The 5630-nt window shown below is 33.8% G+C and overlaps 2 pseudogenes; one reads left to right on the forward strand and one right to left on the reverse strand.

The window, feature by feature from the left end:
- Positions 1-2428: 2428 nt before the first annotated feature.
- LOC125860648 (endoribonuclease Dicer homolog 2-like) lies at positions 2429-3629 on the reverse strand (annotated as a pseudogene).
- A 79-nt stretch (positions 3630-3708) lies between these two features.
- Positions 3709-4678, forward strand: LOC125860658 (endoribonuclease Dicer homolog 2-like; annotated as a pseudogene).
- The last annotated feature ends 952 nt before the right edge of the window (positions 4679-5630 follow it).

Here is a 5630-nt window from a genome sequence, read left to right on the forward strand (position 1 = left end):
ACGAGCTCAACACGCTTTCTAGCTTAGGACAAGCTTAAATTGGGTTTCAATATCATTGTTGTCAATGTACACAAATCATACTCATTCAAATTACCAAAATTCTAGTAGTAAATGTCTCAACATTTAATAGGTCGCCCAAATACTTTAATATAGAAAAAAGATTATTAGTTTTCTTTTATGTCCTATATTTTACATAAGCTATAGATCACTGCGGTCCAAGCCTAGTGACACTTTGCATTAGGTATCTGGACAATAGTAACTCTTGCACACTCACTGCAACACAAAATGCTAACAAGTTTTCTTTTATGTCCTATATTTTTACATAAGTTATGGATCACTGTGGTCCAAGCCAGGTGACACTTTGCATTAGGTATCTGGACAATACTAACTCATGCACACCCACTGCATCACCCAATGCTAAGTAATTAACTACCAAATTAAGCAAATTTTAAGCGAATATCAAAGCTAGCAATATATTGATCATACTAGTGTAAAAGGTTTACATTATTACGCATTATGTGGAAGTTATGATAAAGGCATTTGTCAAAAACATATTGATATAAACAACAACTATGTGTCAATTCTAAGCTAGTTGGGGTCAATTCTCATGGTTTTTTTGGATCAAGGCGAGGAGGAATGGATGTATAGGTGACATGTATAAGTTATACTTCCAATCCCTACACTACTTTAATCTAATAATTAAATCATGAAGACATAAAGAACTTCACAGATGGGAGGTGCACCAAAATTCAACTATACCTACCTAGAATAGTAGGGTTCATGGAACATAATAAATAGGCAATTCAATATATTCTTCACTAGAGGAAAATTCCTTTTGCATCAGAAATATAATTTTTTAGCATTCAATCAAAACATTACCTGGTCGTCAAGGAAGTAAGATAAGAACCATGAGGTATCAAGTACAATTTCCAGTGGTAGCAAAAATCTAGGGACTTCTTCTATTTATGCCTTGAAGGATAGACTTACGTAATACCACAATCAAGAAAGCAATATATATGGTTTAGAAATAGAAAGGAAGAGGGAGAAATATCAATTGATGTAATTCTAGACGCAAGAACAATAAAGTGAACCACAATCAAGCAAACAAAATACACTATTAAGAAACAGAAAGAAAGACAGAGATTTAGAAGTAAAAAAAGACGGTCTAGCAACTAAAAGACATTTAATTACTAAAATAAAATCTAAGGGTGGAATGAAATTGAACTCATACAAGTGAAGACTAACCTACGTAATCAAGAGGGTTCAATTGAACAGATATGAGGGTTTCTTCAAACTCACAAAGAAGCCTAAATATAAAATGTTCATTGAAGAACCAACTCCTAAAATAAACCCTAGTTTCTACTATTTATAATAATAGATAAACTAACCTAAGCCAGTTACAATAATACCCTTGAACTAAAACCAAGAAAAGTCTAGCCTATTAATTATTTAAAATTTAGTCATCATATATATATGAACAATGCCTATTATACTGTTTGAGGTCATTCTCATTATTTTAAGTCAAACTTCAACAAATCTTGTGTGTGCATCTCCAAACTTTTGAAAGATAAATATTACATAGAAGGTATGAGATGAACCCAAAGGCACTTGATCTATCTTTATTCTCGTTTGGTTAATTAATTTCTACAAAAGATCTTTCAGACTACGGAGTGAATGATTTGATCAATGAATATTCATTTCTTTTCAATGTCGAACAAATTCTCACCAATTAATCAACTCCGATCGAACTAATCAAACCCCAAAACAAATTAGAAATTTTAGTTAGGGTTCTAGGAGACAAAATTTGTTTGCAATAAATCTTATATATGGAAAATAAACTCCGACCACAAAATAAATATGACGAAACAAGAATATTTTATTAATTAACAGTTTGGGTACAATTATGTCCCTCTCTTGATTCTTTTGTAGGATAATTTACAGCTAAAATGAATTTTATTTGATATCCATGTAAAGAGGTTTTTGTGGATCTTTTTTTGAAGTATTTGGTTATCAAGAAGAGTCCACCCATATCTTGATACCTTTGTAAATATTTCATGAATTTATGAAATTTTGAAGATCCCTCTCTAAGGGATATATTACCCTTTATATAGTGTAAGGTAGGAGTAGTTTTCAAGAATCCTAACTAAAATTTGACTCATCTGGTAGAGTGCCACACAATTTTGATATCTACAAATGTCGAGTTCTTGTCTCATGAAGAAACTGATTTCTTTTTTAAAAAACCTTTATGGTCACATAGTTCACTGAACTCTCTTGTTGGCTGGATTTTTATTATTTGAGGTGTAATCAACGGTTCCAGAAGAGGTCTTATGTTTATAAATGTATTAGTATCTTTGTTGGAGCTAGAATCAACAAAGATCGCACAAACAACGGACCCAACGACATCTCCAAGCACATTTGGGAAGTAGTTTCAGCCTCTCATACAAACATGGACACAAGATCCAATTTCTCAAAAATCCTCAACAGTGCAACATATCTGCTTTTGTATATTTGGCGATGCATGAAGAAGGTGCTTGTTCAGGCCAGCGTTACCTGCAAATTGAGCATATCATTCATTGTTTAAAGAAGCAGACCTCAAATCAGTAATTAGTCACGGAGTCAGTTCGAATATTTGAAATAGAGATGTGTTGTAACAATAGAATCTAGAACTGCATCTCCAAGAAACTCCGAACGTTAACATCATCGTGGAATCTCAAGTAGCATGTATGATCCTTGAGTTAGAGCTTCAACAAGCACTGAAGGATAATTGAACTTGTAATGTAGCAGGGATTCAAAGTACCAGACATTAACTAGTTTCTCAGCATTCACAGGGAAGTGTCTTGGCATAGGTGCATCGACAAAATCACTGTGCAACCAAAGCCATTTCATAAATGGTAATGCCGCTACTTCCCCACACAAGTTGAGGTAGGCACCTATTAGTGCCTCAACCAAATCAACTACTTCTTACTATTTCTAATCATTTGCCTTAGCCTATTATACATTTTTATTGAAGGCAACATGAACTCTTAATCAAAGTTGTGAACTTGAGAATTATCATCAGGAATGATTCACGTTTTAAGATTGAATGGTTCATTATGGATGAATTTTGATATTTTACGAGCACATCCAAACTTGCACAGTGTAACATTAGAAATGATTTTATTTTTCTTAATTTTGAGAAAATCTTCATGATGACTTTCATAAGTCTTAAATAGTTGTATATTAACATCACATTCAAGAACAGAGTCTCCAAGTTTCCCAAGTGATTCCAAATGTAACTTCTAGAGACATTTCTTTATTGTCATTACTTCCAAAACCTTAGCAGTTGGGATACAAAGTTTTAGCTTGTAGTGATCCAAAAGCTTTCTTTATAAGTTTATTCGGCATGACTGCTTCCCCTATAAAGTTTAAAGGTTGTAGCACGACAGATAGGTATTGCGGAAGATTTTAGACCTCGAGAATCTTATGAATTCTAAGGTATACACGTATGGCAGTGAATTTGTTATACTTCACCAGAACAGATTCACTGCCATACGTGTATAACTTAGATTCATAAGATTCTCTAGGTCAAGAATCTTTCGCCAATAACTATCTGCCGTGCTAGAACCTTTAGACTTTATAGGGGAAGCCATCTGAATAAACTTGAAAATAATTCTTTTTTATCACTGCATACTAAAACTTTTTATCCCAATAGCTAAGGTTTTGGAAGTGATGACAACAAAGAAATGCCTCCAGAAGTTTCATTTGAAATCACTTAGGTAACTTTGAGACTCTTTTCTCAAATATGCTATCAGTATACGGCTGTTTAAGACTTATGAAAATCATTATGAAGGTTTTTTCAGCATTAAGAAATATAAAATAGTTTTCAGTGTTGCATTGTTCAAGCTTGGATGTGATCGTAAATATCTGAGATTTATCTGTAATGAACCATTTAATCTTAAAATGGGGTTCATTCCTAGGGATAATCCTCAAGTTTAAAACTTTGGCAAAGAGTTTGCCTTCGGTAAAAATGTATATATAGTAGGGTAAAGTAGCAGATTAGAAGCAAGAGAGTAGCTGATGTGGTCGAGGCACTAATATGTGCCTACATCAACTCAGGCGGGGAAGTAGCAACTTTATCATTTATGAAATGGATCGGGATGGACATTGATTTTATTGATGCACCTATGCTAAGGCACTTCCTCATGAATGTTGAGAAGCTAGTCATTGTACGGTACTTGGAAATCACTGCTACATTACAAGTTTTATGACCCTTCGTTGCTTGTTAAAGCGCTAACTCACGGATCTTACATGCTACCTGAGATACCAAGATGCTATTAGCACTTGGAATTTCTTGGAGATATAAGTGCTAGGTTATGTTGTTACAACACATCTCTATTTCAAATATTCGAGACTGAATCCAAGACTAATTACTTATTTGAGGTCTAATTTTGTAAATAATGAATGTTATGCTCAAATTGTAGACAAGACTAGCTTGCATAAGCACATTGTTCTTACCTCGCCAGATCTGCAAAGGCAGATATGTTGTACTGTTGAGGATTTTTAGAAATTGGATCTTGTATCGACGTTTGGATGGGAGAGTGGAACTACTTTCCCAAAGGTGCTTGGAGATGATTTTGAGTCCCTTGCTAGAGAGCGATCTTTGTTGATACTGGCTTCGACAAAGATACTACATTTCTAAGCATAAGACCTCTTCTGGAATAGTTGATTAGACCTCAACCAATAAAACTCTATCCAGCAAGACTATTAAGTGAACCATGTGACCCAAAAAAACTCATGGGACAAGAACTTGACAGTTGAGACATCAAAATTTTGTGGGACTCTACAAAATGAGTCCAATTTCATTTAGGATTTTGGAGACTAGTTACCCTAAACTCTAGGTCACACTTATATAACACTTATATAAAGTGTAATATATTTCTTTGATTAGGCATCTCTAAATTTTCATATATTCATGAAGTGATCAAGATATGGGCGCACTCTTCTTGACAACCAAATACTTTAACAAGATCTGTAAAATCCTTTCACGAAGATCAAATAAATCCTAAGAAGGTCCACATCATCCTAGTTTGAGTGACACTAATAGCCTTTGAATCATGGAGAAATCTTATGAGAGGGGAATCAAGGGATAAATATATTTGTACTCATAATCTTTATGAATAAACTCATTCTTTTTTATTTATTCTGTGATTGCAATATTCTTTTTGTATTTGGAAAAAAATAGCGCAAATAAATTTGCACGCCTAGTGTGACCTAATTTACTCTTCATCTCCTCTCTCACAAATAAAATGCAAATATGAAGCCACAAACTGCAAACAATGAAACTCCATTTTTATGGGTACTTCAAGTATCATCTTTGAGTTTATCAAGTTTACACTTTGACAAGCCTTGAAGTAGTAGGCATTTATAGATACCAAAAATTTGTGGAACTCTATGAGATAGGTCACTTACTCAAAAAAAGGGTGACAGCTTGTAAAGTCACGATTAGTAGGAACATCCTCCCGAACAAGCTTAACACACTTGTAGCTTAGGACAGGTTTAAATTGTGTTTCAATATCATTACTGTCAATGTACACAAAGCATTCTCATTCAAATTACCAAAATTCTAGTATTAAACGTATCAACATTTAATA

This window comes from Solanum stenotomum, chromosome 1, assembly GCF_019186545.1.
Source record: "Solanum stenotomum isolate F172 chromosome 1, ASM1918654v1, whole genome shotgun sequence".
NCBI lineage: Eukaryota > Viridiplantae > Streptophyta > Magnoliopsida > Solanales > Solanaceae > Solanum > Solanum stenotomum.